This window comes from Triticum urartu, chromosome 7 (assembly GCF_003073215.2).
Source record: "Triticum urartu cultivar G1812 chromosome 7, Tu2.1, whole genome shotgun sequence".
NCBI lineage: Eukaryota > Viridiplantae > Streptophyta > Magnoliopsida > Poales > Poaceae > Triticum > Triticum urartu.
The window spans coordinates 54,483,805-54,511,544 of NC_053028.1; the positions used below are offsets into that span (position 1 = coordinate 54,483,805).

At 45.6% G+C, this 27,740-nt stretch overlaps 1 non-coding gene across 1 annotated transcript; it reads left to right on the forward strand.

The window, feature by feature from the left end:
• The first annotated feature begins 14,064 nt into the window (after positions 1–14,064).
• TRNAA-AGC lies at positions 14,065–14,137 on the forward strand. The gene has a single exon. It is a non-coding gene; the product is annotated as a tRNA-Ala (tRNA).
• The last annotated feature ends 13,603 nt before the right edge of the window (positions 14,138–27,740 follow it).

Consider the following 27,740-nt stretch of genomic DNA (forward strand, 5'->3'; position numbering starts at 1 on the left):
TCACAAAATTTGCCCAAAGTTTGTCAAGATTTGAAGGCCCTCATCCATTCAAATGATCACAAAGGTTAGCAACTTTGTCCTTTCATCTCATATTGCTAGATTAGCTCTTGCATTGGTTTATATAGTGATTAATTTGGGAGGATATATATATGTGCTAGTATTTGATTTATATGCAATTTGAGGTCAAAAATAACACTTAGTTTGCATATGTAGGTGTGGTTTACTTAGTGCCTTCTAAATCTCCATCGTAGCCACCGTCGATCGCCCGCACCGTCTCGTTGCCGGCACCACCTTGTGGTGAGCCTCTTGTTCATGAAATTTTATATAAAAATTGATGTTTGTGTGATTTGGATATATAGTTACTCGTATAATACGTTGTTTGTTATACATATAGTGCCATGGTTTTGATATCCGTCCCCGTCGGCCCTAGTCCTTGTTATGATTCGGATGTGGTATGTATATTCTCTTTTAAAACTAGTTGCATTTCGTGTTTATGACAAATTATGCCCATCAAGTTGACATAGAAATTTTTTCTAGGAGGTATGTGAACCGGAAATTCCAACCGACCCTATTGCCGAGAGGTTAAATTTAGTTGAAAGAGAAAACGAGTACTTGAAAGAAAAATTGAAAAGAATTGAGGGGGAGAAGATGGAATTGGAGTTGCATGTTGCCGATGTCGTCGATGATCACAAGATCAAGATGGAGAAAATGCGCTTGAAGATTAGAAAGATTAGAAAATATGCCATCGATAGTGAGGCTTGGTATCATTATGCTGTTGGATCCATTGTTACCTTAGTTGCGATCTTGATCATATTTGTTGTTGCATTTAAATGCTTTAGCTAGAGAGTTATTTGTTTGTTGGATTTAAGTGTTGTATGAACTTTATGTATGAACTTGTATTAATTGTATGAACTTGTATTATTTTGGTCTATTCGGTGTTGTGTAATGAAGATGAGCCGGCAATGGATGTACAATGACCGATGCTCTCCCGAGTTCATTAATGGCGTGCATACTTTTCTGCTTGCGGCTGAGGCAAACAAGCGGGTGGATGGTTTTATGCCTTGTCCATGTGCTCGCTGTAAGAATGGTCACAATTACTCTACGTCAAGAACCATTCACGTCCACCTGTTTAAGTCCGGTTTCATGCCCCATTATAATGTTTGGACCAAGCATGGAGAAAGAGGGGTTATGATGGAAGACAATGAAGAAGAAGAGGACGACGACAGCTATCCTGGCCATGGGTTCCCTGAATACGATGATACAACAATGGGGGAAGAAGCTGAGCCGGTAATGCGGGAAGAAGCTGAGCCAGCAATGCGGGAAGAAGCTGAAGAAGAGGCATCAGATGAGCCCGTTGATGATCTAGGTCGGGCCATTGCTGATGCAAAGAGAAACTGCGCAAGTGATTTGGAGAAGAAGAAGTTGCAGCGCATGTTAGAGGATCACAAAAAATTGTTGTACCCGAATTGCGTAGGTGACAAGAAAAAGCTGGGCACCACACTGGATTTGCTGCAATGGAAGGCAGAGAATGCTGTATCTGACAAGGGATTTGGAAAGTTGCTCGTAATGATAAAGGATATGCTTCCAAAGGACAACGAATTGCCCGAGAGTACGTATGAAGCAAAGAAGGCTGTCTGCCCTCTAGGGTTAGAGGTGCAGAAGATACATGCATGCCCTAATGATTGCATCCTCTACCGCGGTGAGTACGAGGATTTGAACGCTTGCCCGGTATGTGGTGCATTGCGCTATAAGATCTGCCGCGATGACCCTGGTGATGTCGAGGGCCGGCGCCCCAGGAAGAAGATTCCTGCCAAGGTGATGTGGTACGCTCCTATAATACCACGGTTGAAACGTTTGTTCCAAAACAAAGAGCATGCCAAGGCGATGCGATGGCACAGAGAAGACCGTAAGAAAGACGGAAAGTTGAGAGTACCCGCTGACGGGTCGCAGTGGAGAAAAATCGAAAGGAAGTACGGGAAGGAGTTTGCAGATGACGCAAGGAGTGTATGGTTTGGTCTAAGCGCAGATGGCATTAATCCTTTTGGGGAGCAGAGCAGCAACCATAGCACCTGGCCTGTGACTCTATGTTTATATAACCTTCCACCTTGGTTGTGCATGAAGCGGAAGTTCATTATGATGCCAGTGCTCATCCAAGGCCCTAAGCAACCCGGCAACGACATTGATGTGTACCTAAGGCCATTAGTTGAAGAACTCTTACAACTGTGGAATGGAACAGGTGTACGTGCGTGGGATGAGCACATGGGGGAAGAATTTGACCTAAAGGCATTGCTGTTCGTGACCATCAATGATTGGCCTGCTCTCAGTAACCTTTCAGGACAGACAAACAAGGGATACCGCGCATGCACGCACTGTTTGGACGATACCGACAGTATATATTTGGCTAATTGTAAGAAGAATGTGTACCTGGGACATCGTCAATTTCTTCCGAGCAGGCATCCCGTAAGAAAGAAAGGCAAGCATTTCAAAGGTGAGGCGGATCACCGGACGAAGCCTCGCCACTGTACTGGTGCTGATGTACATGATATGGTCAAGGATTTGAAGGTGGTCTTTGGAAAGGGTCCTGGTGGACAACCTGTTCCGAATGACGCTGACGGGCGCTCACCCATGTGGAAGAAGAAATCTATATTTTGGGACCTGCCCTATTGGAAAGACCTCGAGGTCCGCTCCGCAATCGATGTGATGCACGTGACGAAGAATCTTTGTGTGACCCTGCTTGGCTTCTTGGGCGTGTATGGGAAGACAAAAGATACACCTGAGGCACGGGAGGACCAGCAATGTATGCACGGAAAAGACGGCATACATCAGGGTCATGCAGGCTACGCTCTTACCAAAGAAGAGAAGGAAATCTTCTTTGAATGCCTGCTCAGTATTAAGGTACCGTCTGGCTTCTCGTCGAATATAAAGGGAATAATAAACATGGCAGAGAAAAAGTTCCAGAACCTAAAGTCTCATGACTGCCACGTGATTATGATGCAACTGCTTCCGGTTGCATTGAGGGGGCTTCTACCGGAGAACGTTCGATTAGCCATTGTGAAGCTATGTGCATTTCTCAATGCAATCTCTCAGAAGGTAATCGATCCAGAAATCATACCAAGGTTACAGAATGATTTGGTGCAATGTCTTGTCAGTTTCGAGTTGGTGTTCCCACTATCCTTCTTCAACATCATGACGCACGTCCTAGTTCACCTATGCGAAGAGATTAATGTTTTGGGTCCTGTATTTCTACACAATATGTTCCCCTTTGAGAGGTTCATGGGAGTCTTAAAGAAATATGTTCATAACCGTGCTAGGCCAGAAGGAAGCATCTCCAAGGGCCGTCAAAATGAGGAGGTCATTGAGTTTTGTATTGACTTTATTCCTGACCTTAAGCCGATTGGTGTTCCTGAATCGCGGCATAAGGGCAGACTGGATGGAAAAGGCACGCTAGGAGGGGAACAAATAATATGTATGGACGGACATTCTCTCACTGAAGCACACTACACAGTTCTACAGAATTCCGCCTTGGTGGCTTCGTATATGGATGAACACAAGAATTTGCTACGCTCCAAACACCCGGAGCGGTCTGATGACTGGATTACACGTGAACAAATCAGGAGTTTCGCCAGCTGGTTGCAAGCACGTACCATGCATGACACCTCTATTGAAGATGACATGTACTTGCTGTCCCAGTTTCCATCTTCGAATATAATGACTTTCAAAGGGTACGAGATAAATGGTAATACATTTTACACGATCGCCCAAGATAAGAAGAGCACCAACCAAAACAGTGGTGTCCGCTTTGATGCAGAAACCAAGACGGGAAAGGAAACATATTATGGTTATATACAGGACATATGGGAACTTGACTATCGACGTGGTTTGAAGGTCCCTTTGTTTCGGTGAAAATGGGTCAATATGACACGAGGCGGGGTAACGGAAGACCCGCAGTACGGAATGACAACAGTGGATCTCAACAATCTTGCGTATGCAGACGAACCATTCGTCCTAGCCAATGATGTGGCACAGGTTTTCTATGTGAAGGACATGTCTACCAAGCCAAGAAAAAGAAAAGATAAGGAAGCAAATGCATCGTACGATGAGCCAAAGCGGCACATAGTTCTTTCTGGGAAGAGAAACATCGTGGGAGTGGATGACAAGACAGACAAGTCAGAAGATTATGAAAAGTTTGATGAAATTGCTCCATTCACAGTGAATATTGACCCGAGCATCTCGTTAAATGATGAAGATTTTCCATGGCTACGACGCAAAGGGACAGACGCGAAGAAAAAGTTTCACACCCAAAGATCTGGGATGTGATCTGGGATGCAAGCAAATTCTTTCATGCATTTACTGTTTTTTCAGCTAAATGACCCTGAAGTTGAAAAGAATTTCAAATGAACTCAGAAAAGGATGAAAGTTGGCATGGCATCAAAATTTCACCCACATAGCATGTGCAAAAAAGTAGAGAGGGTTACCGCAAAAACTGAATGCACTTCGTGTACAAAATGGTCAATCTGTTTCGAAGTATCAGGGTTTCGGACGAAAACTCATCCGTTACAAAGTCATTTCATTTTTTAAATAACTTAGGCATTACCAAATTGAATATAATGATAAAACACACTAATATTAAACATAACAAAAAAGAATCACTGGAAAATGTATTTTTAAAGTTAAGTTATTCACAAACTAGTGATTCACACAAATTTCAAATAATTCAAAATATAAACTATTCAAATTAAAAAACTACCGGCACTAACTGAAAGTTTCTAAAAACTATCAAAAATATTCACAAAGAAACTCTAAATACAGCAAAAAAACAACTAAAAATAAATAAAACAAAATAAATAAAGCAGAAAAGAAAAACTAAATGAAAAAAAAGCCCACCTACTGGGCCACAGCGGCCTGCATACGACTAGAAACCCAACCTGTTATTGGGCCAGGATGCAGGCCCGCAAGCCCAATAGGCCCCACAGGGCAGCATAGAACATGTAGGCCCAGTAGGCCTGCTTTGGAGAGGAGCTCGAGAGAGCTACCGCACGGGGGTTTATAAACCAGTGCGGTCGCCCCTCGGCTAGCGATGTGGGACTAAACTTGCGCACCGCACCTGCGCAAGCGCACCCCCTTTAGTACCGGTTCATGGCACCAACCGGTACTAAAGGGGGGGGCTTTAGTACCGGTTGGAACCACCACCCGGTACTAAAGGCCTGCCCTTCCCGCTGCTTGGCCTGGCCAAAACAGGCCTTTAGTACCGGTTGGTGGCTCCAACCGGTACTAAAGGTGGCTTCTATATATACAGCACTTCGCAAAATTTCATTCTCCCTCTGTTTTCTTCCCGATCGTTCGACGCCGTCGCCGCCCCCATCCTATGCCGCCCCCGTCGCGCGCCGTTGCCGTCGCCAACCCCATCCTCGTCGCCGCCCTCATCCCCATCGCCGCCCCTGTCGCCGTCGCCGCCCTCGTCTTCGTCGCCGCCCCGGGCCCGTCCTCGCGCCGTCCCCGCGTCGCCGCGCCCCCGTCACGCCCCGGCCCGTCGCCGCCCTGGCTCGTCGCCTCGCCGTCGCCGTCCCCCCCCCGTGAGCTCTCCCCCCCTAACCCCTCTCCCTCCCCCCCAGTGGCCACCATGGGCGCCGCTCCCCGAGCCCATATATACACACACAAGCATGCATGATGAACACACAGACACTGTTTTTAGTGTTAATTAGATCGATGCTTAGTGTTTAATTAGTATGGAATAGCATATATATATAGAATTTTGACATATGCAATGCTTAGTGTTAGATGCTTAGTGTTTTTAGTGAGCCCGGATATAATTAGTGTTTAATTAGTATGGAATTTTTTATATAATGTTGTTTTTCTGTTTTTACTGGATGTATAGAAGTAGTTTTTCCTGTTTTTAGTGTTAGATGCTTAATTAGTATGAAATAGCATATAGAATTTTGACATATGCAATGATAGCATAATTAGTGTTACATTTAATTTGCATATAGTATTTGTTGTCGACGATGCCCGGCCCACATCCTCGCCGTCGACCCGTTCTCGACGACGTCCTACTTCAGAGGACCCATGTCCGGGACTGGGCTCCGCCGGGCTGGCACTGGGAGGTGCTACGTTCAGGGGCGCGACGCTTGGTGAGGAACCCGGGTCCCGTCGTCGACCCTCATCTCCTTTGGTGGCATTCGTGTGGGGCACTTTCGGTGCGGAGGGAGCCGGCCCCGCCGGAGGTGGTACGTCGCCGTGTCAGGGAGGAGGACGAGCACGTCCGTTGCTACATGGCTGCTATGGACGTCAGGTTCTCCAATACCTGGCAGGTTCTTTGGGGAGATCACCCGAGCTATGATCCAGTGATGGTTCCTTCTCTTTGGGTGTCAACCGCCCGCACCTAGATTACTCTGTAGTATTCGATCTTTATTAGCTAGCTAGCTAGTGATATATTATTTGAGACGATGTATTCGAGACTATATATATCTATTATTCGAGACGATGTATTGAGATTATATCTATTATTTGAGACGACGTATTCGAGATTAAATCTATTATTCGAGATGATGCATGTATTCGAGATTATATCTATTATTCGAGATGATGTATTCGTGATTATACTAAATTGTTTTATATTTCTTTTGGCATAGTTAAATAAAAGCTATGGCGGACAATACCGACAGAGAGAGAGAATAGACCATGTTCGATATCATACGCGGGCCAGATGATGATCAGAATGAAGAAGATTTTGACGGCTCCGAATTTCTAAACAACACCGGAGAGGGTGATATGATATTCGATCGCGACGACCGAGAAGATGAAGTCATGAACTACGACGAGGTATATATATTTATATAAGCAGGAATCTGGTGATCATCGCATGTTTTAAATGAGTTGAAGATATATTAACGAATCGATCTTTCTTCTTTCAGCCATCCAGATCGAGCAAAAGGACGAAACGAGGCCCGAACAAAAAGTTGAAGGAGGGCGTAAAGTACAATATCGAGGCATTCAAACCTAATGGCGAACCATTAGCGCCTAAGAAGATTGCGGACAAGTTCGTTCGTTAGTGCGGAGTTCTTGTGAAGGACCTACTCCCGATCTCCCTTCAAGAATGGAGAAAGCCAGCGAAGCCACGTCCAGATGTTACTTTTGTCGACGACAATAAAAAAAACTGCTTTGGGATACTCTCATGGAACATTTCACCCTACCAGATAATATCACAGAAGCAGATGTGCGGAAAGTCAAGGACGCTGCTTTTAGGAAGATGGCGGTTGCATTCAAGAACCACAAGAGAATGACGTGGGAGAAGTACGTCAAGGGAGGAAGGAAGACTCCAGTATTCGAGGGGATACTAGAGAATCAAAGTGCTCATTGGGACGATTTCGTGAAATTCAGGGATTCAGAATTAGCTAAGGAACGGTCGAGAATAAACAAGGCCAATGCCGGAAAAAAGGATAAGTTCCATAAGCTGGGGCCAGGTGGCTACGCGGTGGCAATGCCTAAGTGGGATAAGTCTGAGAAAGGGATGGAGGATGCAAGTGTCACTCCGGTTACTAAGAACTGGCCCCCCAGGTGCAGGACTTGGTTCTATGCGCATGGGGGGAGTTGGACCCAAAGACAGGCAATGTTTCGAGGAAGGCATGTCTGAAGGGAGCCGAGGATGCGCTACTTGTTGCAATAGAAGAGGCTCGATCGGGGGTGTTCCAGCCCAACAGAGAGAACGACGAGCTTACGCGTGCCCTGGGAAATCCTGAACACCCGGGAAGAACACAAGGCAAGGGCGCTATTCCGTGGTATGAGGGGTTTTCGGACTGGAACGCGGACTACAGAACCCGTGCGAGAAAGAAGATTGCGGAGGACAAGAAGAGGAAGATGGAGGAGGAGCAGAGGAAGCGGGACTATGAACGCCTTCAAGGCCTAGAAGCAAGTCAAGCGGAATTGGCAGCTAAATTCCAGCGGCAGCAGGAGCAGATCGACTCACTTAGCCAGCAAAGGGGGTCTCAGCAGCTGCAGCAGCTAGCGGATGATCCAGCCTTGGATACCACCGCCCCATCCATGCCGAGAAGCAGCGTGGGTTCTGCCCCGGGCGACGCAGTAGTGCTGGATAGATACCCCATGGATGACATCACGGAGAACACTAACTGCGAGCTACACTTCAAAATGAAGAACATATCCATGAAGGTGGCGGACGCCGTTGCTTTTTCAAATTCCCCCGAGGCAACCTTCCATTGCAACCCGATTCCAGCGGGCTATGCTCGTGTCTTGGTTGATGAGGTGGCGGACCAATATTCGGGGCTAGAGCTTGACATTCCTGCAGGTGACGAGGAGCACACACTCGGAGATGCCAAACATCGTATCATCCTATGGAGAAAGGATTGCATCATTTTTCGAAGGCCACCGACACCGCGTCACCCGACTCCTCGTCGAAGTCCGCCATCGAGTCAGCAGACTCCCGCTCCTCCAAGTCCACCAACGCGTGAGGCCACTCCTCCTCCTCCAAGTCCGGCAAAGTGTCAGGCCACTCCTCCTCCAAGTCCGACACAGCGTCAGACGTCCACTCCTCCTCCAAGTCCGGCACAGCTTCAGGCCACTCCTCCTCGTCCAACTCAGCCCCGTCAGCCATCTTCGCCGCCTCAGCAATCGCAGAAGAGACACCCCGCAGCTATGGTGCGTAGCGGTACGAGTCGAGGTCATAGTACAGGAAGTACAGGCGGAGCCAAGCGATATAAATATGGTCCAAACCTCAGTACTCCTCTTCCTGTGAGGGCTTACGATAGGACCGAGGAGCAAACCAATTCCATAGTGCGGGCAGAAGTTGACGCCCATTTTGGACCGAAACCGCCACCGCCGCCAAGGGAGAAAGTGCCTGTGGAAGTAGTTGACCACTTCATTCGTATGGCTCAACCACCAGCTCCTAAGCCTGTTGACTCAGACTATGAGCGCCACATCAGGAAGTTACATCGACAACGTCTACAGAAGGAGGCGAGCTCGAGCTCGAGCAAACAACAAGCAGCTGTCAAAAAATGCGGGAAAACCGTTGCCCAGCTGGGAAAACAGGCGGCGCAATCGATCCCCCCGCTTGTTGTGCCGCCAACAACACGTGACAGTACGCGCGCCCAATATTATTGTGGCCAAACAGTTTACGTTCCCGAGGTGGGCGATGTGGTAATAACCCAGGAGCATATAATGCAGGCTGAAGAACTCAAGATCACTGTTGGACAACTCCTTGAGATCGAGGACATGCCTCCGATTACAGAGGAGGAAATAAAACGGAAATTTGTCCGGGGCCAACCTTTGATCGAGCCAGAAGATGTCAAGAAGCTCCCAACGAGAATGTATGAATTGCATCAATGGTACATGGACATTTGCAAGAGATCCGATCGAGAGTCCCTCATGGTATATGTCAAGAAGGATGATTACTACCATGAGAAAGCTGTGGCCGTTGAGTATTCTGAACTGTTTCAGTTATACAATCAAGACGCACTCGACAAATCTATCATCAGTTGCTATTGTCTGTAAGTGATTTCTTTCTGTAATTTAAGTCTCAAGCTAGCTGTAGTGATCCTTTTGATCAATCATTACGTGTAATTATCCTCACTATATTCTTTTCTGTGGTATTATGCAGGATGAAGATGTATGAAATGAGAAAAGGTGGACGCTATGGCATTGGGCTCATTGACCCAAACACCGTTAATCAATACACATGGAAATTAGATCCATATTATGAAAAAGAGGTAGAGGAGAGCATGCTAGAGTTCTTGAAGCGCCTCAAATACAATGAAGATATACTACTTCCTTACAACTTCGAGTGAGTCACACTTTCTTGTACTACAAATTCTCTGTTTTTGCCTACTAGCTAGCTACATGTTTTTGCTTACATATGCCCACTTAATTAAGACATGCAAACGTGTGTGCATGCAGATTTCACTGGATCTTGTGTATCATTAAAGTTGACACCGGAACAGTTGAAATACTAGACTCGCTACTCACAACAAAAGCTAACTACAACATCTTGTATGGGATAGTCAACAGGTAATTTTAATCATTATTTATAACTACATATCTCGGCCTATTTAGTTCGTCATTTCATGATATGAACTATTTAATAACCCCTTTATTCATTTTCTTTGTTGGCGGGTAGGGCTTGGGCAAGGTTCATCAGTGTCACGGAAGGCGAATGGAAACCACAACTGAAATGGTTTCGATCCAAGGTAAGTAATTAAGTAGTACTATAGCTAGCTAGCTAGCTACCATCTCTTTAATTATCATGCTTGATTAATTATTATCTAATCAAATTAAATTTCATTCTCGTAATAAAGGCCCTGAAGCAGGCGCAGGGGACTGATCTGTGTGTATAATGTGTTTGCGAGAACATTCGCATGATGGTGTCCGAAAGGAGCAGATCTCAAAGACAGGAATGGGTACGCTTGTCAGAACACTATTTACAATTTTTACACCATTATCGATATCTAGTCACACAACTAATACACATGCATATTGATCTCCTTCTTAACAGTTCAATGAGGTGCGGGACAAGCTCCTACCAACGGAGCGCGTACAAGCACTTCAAGAGGAAATAGCGGGATTTTTGCTCGACCAGGTCATAAATCCGAAGGGAGAATACTATTACCCGCTACCGCCCCCATCGACCAAGTCATGAACCACTTCCAATTGTCTCGTGCTCCGAAGGCACCAATCAGGCTATAATGCCACTGGCTCCGAAGGCAACATATGCATATGTAGGAGAAATTGTGTATATAGCTATACATGTGTGTATGTGTGAATTAATATGTTGGTTTGTGAGACATGATTGATGATATATATATGATTGGTTCTACTAGAAATTCTATATATATATAAATATAAATATAAATAGTGAGGACGGGGATAGCGTATCCCTCCAGGACCGCCGGGCGTCGGTGAACTCGGCTTGGGCAGTCGAGTTACACAACCTGGATGATTATGGCCCGCACGTGCTCCTCTGCAGCGTCGCCTACGGTCGCTACCTCGCCGCCACGGATGCGCGGGCGCTGGTCGGCCGTGGGCTCCGCGTCGAGCAGCGCAACTACGATGATACGGATTCGGATGGCAACGTCGAGCAGGACGATCTGGAGATGAATGCCCTTCTATGGCGCGTATTCCGGATGCAGGGCAGAGACAGTGTGCACCTTCGCAACGTCAACGGGGGATGTCTCCTCGCCACTGAAGTGCTCGGCCACTACCGTGGCAATGGTGTCAGTGCCGAGGACACCCAGGTCATCAGCACGATGATGAACTGGGTCGTGGAGCCCATCCCCGCCATGGCGATTCTGCCTGAACTTCCGGCAGAGGTGAGTCCGCCATGCCATGTCCGCTTCTTGATTCTTCCCGAATTTGCGCGAATTTGGTTCTTGGATAGTTGAATTTGCGCGAAGATGCATCGGAATTTGATTGCAAATCGTGTAAATTTCGATTGCTTGGGATGGGAGCGATTCTTTGATGTGATGATGGTTCTTTCATTCTTTGCAACCCAACTCCAACTGCAGGTTCCCCTCCCCGTCGCCATGTTGACGTCGCGGGAGATCGAATACGTGTGGCTGAACGCCGACGAGGACAGTGTCACCGATGGCTGGTACCCATTCGATGAGAGGTCCTTGCTCCACCTCAGCACCAAGCTAGCCCTGCATCTGTCCGTGGAGTCGGGCATGGAGGGCATCCCCGACATCGTCATATGCCTCCCTGCCCGCAGTGGCCGGCTTCTCACACTCGTCGTCGACCTGCCCAGCAGCGAGCAGGACTTCCGCGTCATCATCATCAACGTCGGCTCGCCTGGTGAGAAGCCATAAACTTCTCCTTTGGCTTCAGTTGTTTCGATATTTTGATTCTCAGTTCAGTTGACTGCTAATCTGCCTCTCCTCTGCTGGAGTACTCTGCTAGTCTGAAAATTATGAGAATTTACTGAAACCGGTCTAGTCTGAAACTTTTGCTGATCTGTTTTAGTTAATTATGAGTTCTGACTTGGTAATGGTCTCAAGACTCTGAACAATATTAGGATTGTAGACATCGTGACAGTTGCTAAAATCCACACTGAAACTTGATATGGAGAGTATTGCTTTCCATTCTGCTCTGCTTTGATTCAGATGATCCAGTTATTCTGTTTAATACCATATATGTGCCGGTAGCTAGCTAGTGGAATACTTGGGAACTTGAAAACCCAAACCAGTTTAGTCTGCCTAGTTCAGTTTCACAGAGAAGATAAATCTTTCTGTTTTTAGCCTACTGTAATTGTTTCGAGTAACGCGTGGACAAAATTCAGGTTCTGTTCCACAGCACATTCTCTACATTGTTTTGAGGTTTTGTACATCATCTTTCTTTTTGATCTTGTGTTATCTGAACCTGTTGCAGTACCTATGACACATGATGCCTAACTGCTTATCTCTTTTTCTGCTAATTCAGCCCACACGGCGCTGTGGTACGCGGATGTCGATGCAGAGTAGATAGAAACCAGGGTCAGGACCTCTTGAAGTCGCCTTCCTGTCCACCTCTTCAGAAGCAGCGTCGCCTCGGACACGATGACATTAGAACCCAGTTCCTTTTGTTGATATATGGGTTCATGAAAACCCAGCAGTTTCTTGTGTTTCTGCTAGCTAAACTTGCTTTCCTCAACTGACAGTAGGGCAAGTATTTGCTCTGGCATCACGGTTCTAAAATCCTGAAAGTGTTCAAAAAATAGTGCGTGACATATATTTGTCTGTAATGAGTTGACAATGGCCAGTACTTCAACATTGCTAGCAGCATTTTTTTCTTAGATGAAGCACATATGTGCTGGTCCTTACAATGAGTTGAGCACTTGAGTTTTGTTGTTCTGCTTAGAGTTTTAGTTCATCAGCAGAGACTGAATTTTGTGTTTTGACAGAGATTGAATTCTGAACATTTTGTGTTTTAACCTTGAGTTTTGTGTTTTTCTTTTTTATATTCTTATCTAAACTTGTTGCAGCACCAGTTACGCATGAAAACCCAAACCAGTCCAAGAGTTTTATGCTAATTCAGCCCACACAGTGTTGCGGTATGCGGATGTCGATGCAGAGTAGAGAGACACCGCCCTAGAAGTCGCCTTCCTGTCCACCTCTTCAGAAGTGTCACCGCCTCGGACGCGATGACATTAGAATCCAGTTCCTTTCATTGAGATGTGGATTCAGAAAAACTCAGCATGCAGTCTTGAGTTTCTGCTTAGCTAGGCTTGGTTTCTTCTTCTAACAGTATATGAAACTATTGCAGAGGACGGGGGTTTTAACCTCCTTTTCTAAAAAAAGACAGTATATGAAACTATTAGCTTTGCCATCACATTCTGAAATTCTGAAACTGTTTGACCATGACACTTGCCATTAGTCTGTAAAAATGCGTCGACAATGGCCACTACTTGAACTTTGCTAGCTGCATCTCTGTTAGATGGTGTCGGTACAGATGTGGTGGTTCTTGCACTGAGTGGGAACTTGAGTTCTGTTGTTTTGCTTAAAGTTTCAGTCTATCAGCAGGGAGTAAATATATATTTTTTACACCAGCAGAAACTGAATTTGTTGACAGATATCGAATTCTGAACATGGCAATGCTAATGTGCCCGGACACGACTTGCTGCATTTTGCTGGGATATTTTTTGAACAAAATTCAGATCATATCCCACAATGCTGTAATAATACTTGTTTCTGCACATTCACACGACGACATTTTGCTTCTCTTGTTACATTGACGGACACTGGAAACGTTGCAGAGTCACTAAAATGTACTCCCTCTGTAAACAAATCTAAACCCTCCTACATTTCTTTAAGGAGGGAGTATGTTTTTGGATTGTTTTCTTTCTTTTTGTGAAAGGGAGGCAAACCCCGGTGTCTGAAATGTATATCTCGCGTACAAGAAGAATTCCACTAATCTTGCATCAAAAATAAGAGAGGAAGAGAAAGTTGGAATTACTCATTGTCACGATTTCATCCAAATTGAACAGTCTTCAGTGAAAATGGGTGTCCATTTGCAGTTTTGCACCTGCTTTGGTTAACATTGTTTTTGTATGAACCTTGCCTCTGGAAGGATTTGTACAGTGAACAGAAAGGGGATGTAGCTCAGTTGGTAGAGTGCTCGCTTAGCATGCGAGAGGTATGGGGATCGATACCCCACTTCTCCACATTTTTTTCTACAATTCTCTGTAAAGAAAAACTAACTTGATTCTTGACTTCACTTTTGCAAACTCCAAATCTCCCAAACACGCGAAAAATCCTTCTAGACATAAAAGTAAAAACAAAAACATGCGCACAAATATATCTTTTCTGCAAGCCAAAGCAGTGCAACATTCTGAACATGGCTGCGTGCCTGGTGTGCCGTCCTTTGTATGCTCGATTTAGCATATCCCGTGCCTGGTGTGCCTTTCCTTGAGCAAAAATCAGGTTGTATCCCCATAATACTGTAAGAATAATAGTTTCTATACTTCTCCAATATCTGCTTTTTGTTTTGTTTTGTTTTTGCACATATGTACTGTACAAATTCTTCTCCATAATACTGTAAGAATAATAGTTTCCTTGAGCAATAATCAGGTTGTATCCAAATTCTTCTGGCATTTGGTTCATTCAGTCGCCAAATCTCGGCAATGCAGTATCAACATCAGGACACAATTACAGCATTCTAGTAAAAAGACCGGCTGTTATCTACACCAGTGGGCTTCTGCTACCGTATCCATCAGTAAATTTAGTTCCTCAAATGCTGGGCTCAAGGGATCAAACGTGAGATATAGCCATGAGGAATCGAGAAAGAGGAGGTGCTCCTCTGTTTCTCACATTTTTCTGGTACCTAGTGCCCGCCAGCAGTAGCTCATGCCGCTCGGGTTTCTCTGGTCACTTAGGACGTATTTGGTTGCCGTTTGCTACAGGGCTTGCATCGCATACACTTCTCAAACCAGCCTGGTTTAGCAAAAACAGGCTCTAATACGCCATCTGCCAGTTGTTTAGTTGCCTGCATCTAGTGTCCCTGCATTAGGTAATACCCAAGTGCATTTTGTTTGGTTGCCTGCATTGGCCCGAGCGGCACATGAACACGGCGTTTGGTTGCATACGGCGTACATGTTGTGCTTACCTTGTACCCTAGTTGGTGAGCTTACCCACACCTAGCACACCAACGCCACAGCATAGCAATGGCGATGAACTGGGCGAAGATGATGAAGTTCTTCATCTTCGGCCCAAACTGGCGATCCACCTTGACACCTCTAACCTTGCAATTGTCAACAGTGCTGTCGTGCTTTTACACCCACTCGGAGTAAGCTTGTTTTGCTGCCTGCCTAGCCTTGAACCCTCTATGTGTGTTGTTGCTATACGATGCCACATATGCACTGGCTTCTTCCCATGAACTATAAACCCCTGGGACCTTACCGATGAACACGGCATACCACTTGCCCTAGCAATGCACAAGAGCAAGAGTTGAAGCAGCAAATCAATGGAGCACACAAGTAGCAAGTAAAGTAGCACACAAACAACAATGGAGCAGAAGAGAAGTAAAACATGCATGATCATACGGCATAGCAAGTTCTTCCTAGCACTACCTTGGCGTTAACCTACCACCACATTCAAAAGAGGGTGTCGTCCTACCACCGCAAGTTCACCATCAGCGTGAGGGGCTAGTATATACCACCTCACCAAAATATATAGACCATCAAATAGTTTTTGAGCCCTAGCTACACAAAATGTACGTCGTCATCGTCATCGTCATCGTCGTCGCCACCGCCATCGTCGTCGGGGATCATGCACACTCATAATTTTGCTGATTCACAGTTTTCGCAGCAACACCTCTAGATGCATCATCTCTGTTTCCATTTTGTTCCCTCTAATAAACCTGGTAAATATGCAAATTCAAGTCATCCATGTCTGCATCAAGACTTGTAGCTCACACGGTGACGGTTTTACCTGTGAAAAGCCGAAAACTGCTGTAACTTGACCAGTTAAGTTTCTTTCTGGGGTTCTTGCAAGACCAGATGGACAATCCAGATTTTTCAGTAATTTCAGTCTTTGTTTTGTGTGTTCACTATAGATGGGAATATTTGGTGTAGAGGAATTTATATGAAAAAGTCTTCAATTCATCCGGCTGATTATAACGCACGCGTCCGCCGCCTGGTGCACCATCCGATCGGCCGCGTGATTCGGTAGTGCTATCGCGCGTGGCATGTTTTTCTTTTTCACGTGCATGGTCCCTTGGGCATAGCTAGTTTAAGGACAATGCTTGGTTTTCAACAGGTGGATCTTTCGCGCATCCGCCTCCTTCTCCTCTTTATGACACGTGTCCTGCATGAGTTCCTCCAGTACTATTTCTCATGGTTTTGTGCGACCCCTGTTTTCTACAACATCATCTGTGTTACAAAAATTTCTTCCGCAACAACACCTATGTTAGTACAAAAATGAAGACGAACAATTTTTTTCCAACTTCACCAGTGGAAGTTTGCCTGTGCCAGACCGTGCCACCCATGTTGCAAAACCATCTATGTTGCAAAAATTCCTTCCGCAACAACACCCATGTTGCAGAAGTTTGTACGTAACATGCTCTTTTGTTGCAAAAGTTTTTATGTAATATAATCTTTTTTTTGAAAAATTCCGCAACATGCTTTTTATTGCAAAAGTTTTTCTGCAACATAAACTCTACTGCAAAGGTTTATACAACCTTATCTATGTTGCAAAGTTATTCTGCAACAAAGCGCTTGTTTCTACAACTCGACCGTTGTTTCGAAAATTAATGGGTCGGGGAAGACGACTGAGCCGCACGCCAGAAGTAGATCGGACGGCTGCGCGCGCGTACATCAAACGGCCGTCGAGGTGGCGGATGTTTCATACGGATCAGCCGGCGGACTCCCAATTTATATTGTACACAATTCAGATCTGCAAAAACAAAAAACAAACGAAAAAAAAACTTGGAGAAGTGGGGTATCAATCCCCATACCTCTCGCATGCTAAGCGAGCGCTCTACCATCTGTGCTACATCCCCTGAATAGTCACCTCTAATTAACAAAGGCAATTAGTACCGGTGCTAATATGGCGCAGGAAAAAGAATCCCACCGCCGGTCGTGCTCCTCATTCCGCATCCAGATTTCCGCTCGCAGTTGCCCACTGCTTGCCGAAGTGTCTCAGAAATCTGTCCTCTAGAGACGCTGGAACGAACACCGTCGCCCTCCAAAGCAGAGTAAACCCTCTCGGATCTGGAAAAAAATTTGACCGAGTCTCATTCATTGGAGGTTTAGACCCATCCAGTTTGATGACACGTGGCCGGCACAATCTCAACTCAAGCAGTCAATTCCTAGCTAGCTTCCTAATACCAATATCATATCCGTTGCATTTTTTTATCTTTCCCCTTTTTGATTCACGTATCCTGCTTGTTTTTTTCATTATTATTTATGGACGCGTCTAACCGGTGGCCGGTTGCCCACTAGCACTCTGTGGTGGCCGTCCGAAAAAGGTAAGTTTTTGTCTTCCTGGCTCGTATTAGAAAAAGTAAACATGTGTGGACATATGTGAAGAGTATAAATAATTGCAAAGCATCCATGTAAACAAATGTGAACGCATTTAATTTGTGTTTTCAGTTTTTAAAAAAATCATAACTTTCAAACCGCGTGTCGAAATTAAGATCCGTTTTCACTTTTGGAACCCTCGTGGCATGCTCTTCGAAACTAGATCCCGCATGGCTATGTTTTGACAAAAAAATTGTGCAATTTTCTCTCCGTTTTGTGCAACTGCCTAGCCGTCGGTGTGCAACTACCTGACAGGGATGTGCAACTTTTCTCCTATACCATAAACATGCAGATTTCATTGATGGTGCAAACTAACTCCTTCTCATTGATGGTGCAAAACTAACTCCTTCCAATGAGATGTGCAACTTCGTCTGTTACCTAGGCCAACTGCATAGTAGTTGATCTACAATTTTTCCCTGCCCGTGGATGTGCTTCACTATTTGCTGCATCGACCAACAACCTAACAGTGGATGTGCAACTTCGTATACTGCCACGGCCAACTGTCTAACTGTGATTTGCAACTTTCTCTCGTACCCCATGGATGTGTAGTTTTCCTGCTAGCACACGGCCCAAACCACCCCCTAGTGAGTTTTGCAACTTTAGCACTCTGTTTATATGCAAACTTTTTACAACCCTCATGAATGTCAATTTTTTACCATTCAACTGTCCCTGCCTGTGAGATGTGCAACTTCGTAGATTGCCCCTGGCCAACTACCTAGCAGACTATGTGCAACTCTATTTGTTGGTCCCGCCAACTGAAAATACAGGTCCACAAATAGAGAGCGTAAGGAGTTGCACATTGACTAATAGGCAGTTGGCTTGAACGATAGACTAAGTTGCACATATCCCTTGCAGGGGAGGTGGGGGTAGGGTGTGCCAACAGTGAAAAACTACGCATCCACGAGTAGGGAGGAGGGTTGCACAACGACTACTAGGTAGTTGGTCGGGACAGTAGACTAGTTGCACCATATAGCACGAAAGTTGGCATCGAAAAAATTTTGTCGAAACATATCCATGTGGGATCTAGTTTCAAAGATCTTGTCACGAGAAATCCAACGGTGAAGACGGATCTAAATTCCGACGTATGGTTTGAAAGATACGACTTTTTAAAAATTTGAAAAACCCGAAATAAATAGACGTGGATCTGTTTTTCATCACATGTGACAAGTCTGACCGCATTTAATGCTAGTAGTCACATGCACTAGCAGACAATACATGCATGTATGCATGCGAGTGACAGAGCGGCCGCTCGTTCTCTCCAATGAGCGCGTGCGCACTTTTAAGATTTCAGGTATTATTAATATATCAGCGAGCAATCAGCATGCCGGACAGGGGCGGCGCGGCCGTGTTGGACGCCCTGCCCAAGTGGCTCGTCGTCGCCGACATCCTCGTCCGGCTGCCGCGCCGTACGTGAGAGAATGGAGGCGCCAGCAAATATATCAGTAAAGAAGTCACTAACAATAAGAGCAAAAGACCACAACCATACACTAAAATAACACTAGCTAACAGCAGCCTAGCTAACTAAAATATCACCAGCCTTCCAGCAGACTACAACAAGGTGATTAAGATTGCACATCTTGTGACTTACTCCTGCAAAATTTAAAAAAATCATGGGCGCAAAATTGTCGCCATGCCTTTTGTGTTTTCTTAACATGCAAACTAAAAGTAATCATGGGGAAAACAATTCTATGGCATAGATACTCCATTGTTTACACCATCAACATGATGCTCAAGGTAACATGAAAAATTACAAGCACCAAATGATTCCATCATCCAAAGTGTTCAGTCCTACTAGAAGTACCAAATCGTAGACATGACTGGACAAAAAAATGATACTCTCCAAGCGCACAGCAAACAAGTAGTCCAAAGCATTAAGATGGAGCACGACATCTTATAGCACAAAGGAGAATGGAGGCTTCTTGTTCACAGCTTCTTTTTGCGGCTCAAACAATGGAACTGAAATCATGCTCTCTTGGAGGCGATGCCTAGTAAGTATCAAGAAGTCACCATGCCCTTTGCTTTCTACATTGCCTAAAAACACACCATCAATGTCGCAATGCAAAATACGGCGAGGACACTGCTGAATCAACAGCTCGCGCTCGTTGATCATAGCCATTTTAGGAGTGTCTATCCCCTTCAAATTAAGCGGTGGTGATGCCTCCATTGCTAACAAGTTAATCTGAAATTGAAAGCTCCATGTCTCGGCATCATAGTCCTGCAACACCCAAACATCTAAAGTTCCACAGTTATGATCAGTGCGACACAAAGCAAGGGTGCTGCCCGTATCCAACAATGACACACAATCACCGAGTTGTGCTGGGCGGCTCATTTTTCGGAATGTCTCAGCTATATGGTGTCAAATACCATTATGTTGAAATCCGTTAGCCAATGCAGGTTACCACGATGGAGGATTGGTGGGCGGTGGTAGGACCAGATAGCAGGAACAAACCTTTGTTCTGAAACTGCTGGCCATTGGATGCATCTTGGCTGGTCCGATCCCACTGTGAGGACGAAGTACTCAAGCAACTCAACTGCTACATCGCCCTTCACGGCGGCGTTTATTGGGTATGGCACCCATAGCACTCGGTGTTCTCCAGATGGGTGGTGTCGATAGAAGCCGACTAGGCTGACAGCCATGGTGTTTGGTTGTCATTGAGGAGGATGTGGCATGGACGCCCACTTGTGGGTGGCCGGGTTGCAGATGTAGTAATTGGATTGCTGCGACAAGATGAGGAGGCCATCACAGGTGGCACGGTGTACAATGGTAGCGAATGCGTATCCGAGGACAGGTCACAGCTTTAGATCATTGGAGTCTCCGAGGACGCAGCAGGTGTCCTTTAGGGGTCTGATGATGGGGAGCGAGTGCTGGCGGCGGTGGTGGCCGAGGATGAAGGCATCGGTGGAAGTACCGCTGCGCCACGACTTGCGAACAGCGCGGCAGTGGAGTACGTCTTTGACAGGAAAGCGGACAAGGATCTCATCGACGATGAGCCACTCGGGCAGGTCGTCCAAGACAGTCGAGCCGACGACGAGCATACTGATTCCTAGATGGGAACAAGAAAAGAGGATGAAGAAGAAGCAAACGTTTAGTAGGATGCGTCGAAGCTTGGAAAAGTGTTCCTAGAAAAGAAAAGCTGAAGGGATTTACTCTACTCTGGAGAATGGACGGAGAGAGCGAGGGCGGCGCCTATGTGTTGGTGTAGCCTCGACCTTGACGACACAGCCTAGGCTGCCGCGCCGTCTTCCAGCGAGGAGCTTGGCTGCTCCTTGGAGAGACTATACGCATGCAGGGAAAGCTAAACTAACAACCGATTTCGCCGGACGGCCGCAACTCACGTACACGTGCTATTTCCTTTTCTTCCTCCACCCCTATACTAGGTGGGCTTCAAAGTTTTCCTTTCCTTTATCTCTACTTCTAATGGACAACTTGGTTGAATAGTCCCCCCACTTTCAACTGGTTTATTTTCAACCGGTTTATTTTCAACCGGTTTTTCTTCGTCCCACCTCCCACCAGCCCCTCCCACCAGTTTTTCTCTTTTCTCGTCTGACCGGCAATACCCAACGTATTTATGGTAATCAATCATAATTAATCCACGTATAGTAATAAATCAATCCAGGTACGGTAAGGTCATAACTCAGGAAATTTTTATTTACCGTATAGTAATAAATCAATCCAGGTATGGTAAGGTCATAACTCATGAAATTTTGAATATGGTAATTATATGGTAATAAATTTAAATTACTCCAAAGGCTATCAATTCAGGTATGGTAAGGCCATAACTCGGGAAATATCGATATGATAATAAATTTAAATTACCACCAGGTATGGTAAGGCTATCGATCCAGGTATGGCACGCCCTCACCTGATCACCAATCACAATCTCCAGCCCCACGCACGCACCAAAGAACCCACCCGGCACCAAACGCAGCTCCTCTCGATCCCCTCGAGTAAAGGCCGCCACCGTCGTGCGATCTTCCTAACACAGACGCCGTCGCCGCCTCCTTCCCACCTACGGCGTCCCCCACGTCCATGGTGACGGCGCTCGCGTCCTACACTGACCCTCCGCCTCATATAGGTTGGTCGTTGATGGAGTGGGATGTGCCGCTGCGGTTTGGGGAGGCGCAATCATGATCTGGTTGGGATCTCAGTGTGGACTCGTTCTCTGCGATGAAGGATGGCGCTGCCTCCCTGGCAAATGGGATCGGAGGAAGGGGCTCTACGTCGTGAATGTCGGCGAGGCAGCGGCCGAAGGCGAGCCCGACGGTGAGCACGGGTGTTCGTCCCATGAAATAGGCGGCCACGGAGGGCGGATCTGATGCCACCCCAATCGCCGGTGGCCCTTCCTCCCATCGCTCAGCGCCTCCATTCTCTCTCCTCTAAATCTTTGTCGCCCCTCCCTGATTCTGGTCGACGCCATACGGCTCTCGCATCGACCACCACCAGCACGGCTGCGGACGAGGCGCAACCACAGACGCCGCCGCCGCCATCCTCATCCACCTCCTCCACCATCCTTCCTAGCCGTCGTCGGGGGCACCCGCCATCTGCGCTCTAGCCCACCCGCTCCCTCCTATCCCCTCCCCCTGCCTGCCAGCCCCGTGATCCATCGCACCGATGGCAGGTACTACAACGACCTCCTCCCCAGCGGATCTGGCCTCCTCCGATGGAGATCCATCTTGGGCACCGCCTTATTCTCATGCGTGCACGTCTATATCAACGTCTCATTCCACCTCACCTGAGCCTTTACCTTCCCACCTCTGCTTCAGATCCACATCACTTTGCAAGGTATGTGCTTGATTGTTCCAAACTGGATCGATGGATTGTGCAAGGTACTTTGGGTGTCTCATTGACGGCAATTGTCACGCCATGCTACCATCGGAGGGGTCCCTCATCGATGATTAGGGTCTTCCGAACTGCACGAGCTCCATTGAGAAGGATGTTTTTAATTCTGGTTTTGCCTACATGCTTTCTTTGCCTGTATCTACTTAGCTAATGTCTTCTTATAGATAGTAGCTGCTGAAGTGGTGATCAAAGTTGTTCACTATAAGGAAACAACCATGATTACAAAAGTGTATATTCCCTGACCTTTGACCTGAAGTACTTTTTCATTAGAAACTTGCAACAGCCAGGCATTGAAATTAGCAACAACTTCGTACGTACTGAACTAATTTGCAGCAACACGTACTGAACTAAGTTAGGTTATGCTCATCGTTCCAACATGCTTAGTGATAACCACCTAGCAAGCTGATCAAACATGAAAAAATTGAAGTGCTACTGCTAATCGTACTATTCTGAATGTGAAAATCTATTTAATTGGCTCTTCTCTAATTGTACACTTGCATAAATCTCAGATCTTGCAAATTACAGTATAACCATAAAAGTCATGCTTTGACTCCTATAGGGCCTTTTGCACTTTAATATGACTAATAATTTGCCTTAATATCACAGATTGTATTACTACCTTTCTAAGTGAATGACATTCAAGAAGGTCATTAAATAAAACCAAGAAATCCTTCTGGTATTGGAGTGTAGGAAAGTTGAGACTATAGAACCAAAAGGTTATATTTATGTTTATTAGAGAAGGTTCTTTACTTTTTATAGGAAACACAAAATGTTGCGATGTAGAGTCTAGGTGGTGGGCCTCCTTGATCCACATGGTGGATGAGGGCGACTCCGGTCCTGGCACCCATAGTGCCAGTGATCCAAAAATCATAGGGCCTGTATATAGCTCTAGCAGACGTATGTGGCTTGCGCATCGAGCTTGGTCGTCTCGAGCATGGAGATAGGCGAGTTGTAGACCAAGAGCTGGTACAGAGATAGGCGAGTTGTAGACAAGAGCTGGTGGGCAGCAAGAAACGCATGCACACCAAAGAACAAATCTGAGTCACATGCCTACTTCTATTGGTTTCTACAAAGAGCGGCTAGCTTAGATCTTAGACCAGTCGGTCACTGTCGAGGTCGCCAAGGTGATCTTACAGCACCGCCGTGGGGATTTCTCATGATTTTATGTAGGCAAGCCGCAAGCGGTGGTGGTGATTGGCTGGGTGGTGTCGCTCACTTGGGAAGAGACGAATGTGCTTGGTTGGGTTCCCATGGAAGAATGTGGCCTCCTCGTGGATCTGGTCATGCCCATCCTAGAGAACATTGTGTCCCTAGCTTCCTCGAGGAGCAAGGACAGTGCAAGCGGCAGCAGGGGGTAGGGGTAGATGTGGGGAGGGATGTCGGCGGCTGCTCGAGGTCATCATGATAAAACCCTTGACGTCCCATCTTTATCAATGGAAGTGGAAGAGCACGAAGTCGAGATTGGATAGGAGTTTGATTTCCTTTTGGCACCGATCGGTTCCCCACTTTAGAGATGTATTTTTTTTGCGTGCGAGCAAACAGTGGGTTGATTCTAATAGGGATAGACACTTTTCAACAGAAGTGCATGACGGACCAAAAATATGACCTCATTTTATTCGTTTGATAGATATCGTATTATTCGTTGTTGTTCGTTCGGTGAAATTTCCTAATATTTGATTGTTGTGTTTCTAATTAGAGCATCCCATAATCACCCAATATGAGGGGATGATAAATGAAAGATACTGATTATAATTTTGAAGAGCCCGTGGCAACGCAGGGGCGTTATACTAGTAGTAATTTAAATTTAGAGATAGAACAGATTACATCGACTAGGTCTAGCCGACTCGGCGTCCAACATGACTAGCGTACTGGCATTGGGTTCAACTGAACCCAACGGGTTTTCCTTGTCACGTATGCTATAGAGATACGTATGTGCTCTGAACCCAACAAAAAAAATAAGAGATGACCCCATCAATTTTGAAAGCAACGCTCAATGGAAAGGCCAAAGGCCCACAAAGTGAATCGGCTTTGTGACAGGCCCGTTCGAGGTTTCGTGCAGCGACGAAGCGACAACGCGAGGCTGACTAGAACAAGGCGAAGCTGACTATCGATATCACATCATCACATCTAGTCATCTTCTCTCTGTTGTGCAACGCCCTATCTTTCTAATTTCTTATTCCGCGTACTTTGATTGATCTAAACAATCAAATGGAGATTCTCAAAGAGGTCACAGATCCGGTTTTATTTTTTTGGAAAAGGAGGCATTTTCGTTTTTTGCCTTGATCATTAATTAAGTACAAGAGAGTTATTCAATTAATTAAAGAAAAAATGGATGAAAGCCATCGCAAACCGTTGAGCGACACACACAAATATCTCACACACACTTCTTCAAATAAGGCCTCGTCAAGACAACATGCAGGCATCATCGTCATAACTACTCCTCTAGAAGACGACATTGCCATCGGCAAAACTTGACAAACAACTTGGACTTCACCAAAGACACCTGTCGATCCAACCCACATTGTAAAGGCCATGTGGAGTCATACGAAAAATCGCTCTAGAACTCAGTGACCTGCGACAGGACATCGCAACTCCGACTCTAAAGAAGAACAACGAAAGAGAACTAGGCAAGGCTGGTGCCGTGGAAGATCACCGAGCGGACCAGTTGTTGTCCAGCATCATATGCCACCAGGACCCCACCACCGCAGATTCGACTTCACAAAAACAAACAAGCCAAGGCAATCCTACTGACATGCCGAAGAAGAGCCAACTACCTCAACCATTTGCCGCATCTCCGACATCGCTCCTCCCATCGTCATTGCCACATAGGCCTTGACGCCAACACTATCGCCTTCCACTGCACTCGGCAATGCCCAACTCCAAAAATGAAGCCCTCGAAGATGAATACGACACCAAGGCACCGTCATCGTCCTATCACACAGGTTCAAGGGTTTCCTCGAGGATCCAGATAATGATGTGAGAGCATCTCTAGTGGCTTGTCTAAATTTGATAGTCTATATCTACATATACACAATGGTGTAAAAAGATTTTCTTTTAGACAACCTAAGTTTTCCAACGGATTGTCTATATACATGATGTCTATATTCTCTTTCATATATTTTAATAGTATCTTATAGCAGCTATATTTTTTAAAAATCTTATGTTGGTCATTTCTAAGTTGTTCTCACTTATTTATTTTCATCCGCAAGACATATAAAGGAGAAAATAAACCAGCCGCGAAATTATTTTAGGTTCAACACTAGCGACACCCTATATAATTTACGAGAAATAAACAATAGCAACAGGTTCAACCCTGATGAGGCGGCGGTGCAGGCGCAACGACCTCCGTGTCCTGCGCCGGCGCGACCGCCTCCCTGCCGACGTCCTCCAATTGCTCCGCATTGGTGAATGGCTGAGCTCATGAGCCAACATTTTTGGTTTAGTGTAGTGACCCGACTCGATAAGAGTCGAAGTCTCTGTGCTTACCGTGCTAGTCCCTGGATCGACTTGCTACCACACACAGTACTCGATGAAATAACAGAAATAACACACATCTCTTTATTACATCGATAGTCCAGGAGCAATACATTTATTACAAAATAGGGCATAGAGCTAGTAAACAAATACTGCGGAAGCAAAGTAGTAAATGAGTCCAACTCCACGAGCAAGGTTGAGTGTAGAACATCGACCTATCGCACCTTAATCCTCGTCGGATATATCTGCAACGTGATAAGTTGCAGCCATATAGGTCAGTACATTGAATGTACTGGCAAGTCACATCATAAGTGTAAAGAACCTATCTGTACATGCAATTTGGCTGGTGGAAAGTTCTAAGTTTAGTTTTTTTTGCATAAAGCTAGTTTTTCCCTATTAGAGAAGATGTTATTCTACTACTACACATTTGCATAGGATGAGTTGGCAAACCCAACTCTATCCATCCCCAAGTTTCATTTAAAACCCAACTGTTTAATTTAAAGGTGAGGAGATCTCCCGACATTTCCACTACTAGATGCTCAAGTTGTCCGTAACCGGGGACACGGCTAATCGATTAGGTTGAAAACTCTGCAGAGGTTGTGCACTTTTCCCCACAAGACTCGAGCACCTCCATGATCGGAAGATCGAGACATAGTCTTTCGAAAATGTTCCCCCTTAACCCACGGATAGGCCGGTACACCTACATCATTCTACATCTGCTAGCCCATCCCGGAAGGGGTCACACTAACTACTCAACTAAGCCAGAGCCCATATTGGCTTGTGGCTGCACACGTAAGCTTCTAGACATGAGAATACGATTGATCTCTTTGAGCCTGAGCGGACGGTCCACTAGTGGTGCACCACCATGGATTTCCGATGCGTGCCCCACTGTACTTCGCCACCATTCCATCAAGTTTCCGCCCAGGTAGTTCATTAATTATCTTAGGTCCTATTTACTACATTGTCACTCATACTTTACGATGATCACTCCCCAATCCACGTCTACTTAGCGAAGCATCAATAATGTAAAACGATGGCGACAATATTATATGGTTCAGACCTACCTCAATGAACTACTGGGTGAAAAGCATAGTCATGCGGCATCAATTCCTACCATGCAGTCCTACCGCAAAGAACTAAGTGCATAATAAAAACATAGGTAATGAAATATGATCAAGATGCAACTTGCCTTGGTACTGCTGGTTGAATTCTAAAGACTGATAATATTCTGCTTCGCACTCCAGGCAATCTATCGCAAGGAAGATAAACAAACATAAGCAACAATCCAGAGAACCAAGAAGAACATGCAAAGGAAAAGTCTCGGAAAAACTAAATGAACAAACATCACCCTAGCATGAAAAATATTCTAAGTGTAAAACAACATGGGCCTATGGTCCAGGAAGTGATGTGAAGTATAGTGCATACTATGCATACTAGTAAAAAAATATAAGGGGCAGAATCTAGTGTGTGAAAATATTTTGAGAAAGGTCTAGGTGATAGGGTTTAGCTACAGTGACACGGTGCAAAAAGAATCATGTCAACCGGAGCTACGGTGTAGGAGATATGGCCATTTGAAGTTTGAATTCAAATATGAATGAAGTTCAAATTTGAATTTGGCCAAAAGTTTTCAAAGTTGGCTTTCTGGATAAAGCTATTCGAGATGAACATTTTGGCGCTGGTTTCATCGAATTTGGATCAACGGTTAAAAAGATACGGCTAACGGAAGTTCAGGGACTAATCTATAAAACTCAGGGACTAAACAGAAAAAGAAATAACTACAAACAGGTCCCTAACACGTGGCAAATTCCTAGTGGCCGAAAGTTGTTTGCCGCGTAGCTTATACAGCGGACGCTCGGACTTTAAGCAAAACAGCCGCGGCGGCTAACTAGGAAAAAACGACATCGGTTTAAAATAAAACTGCACGGTTTAACTAAA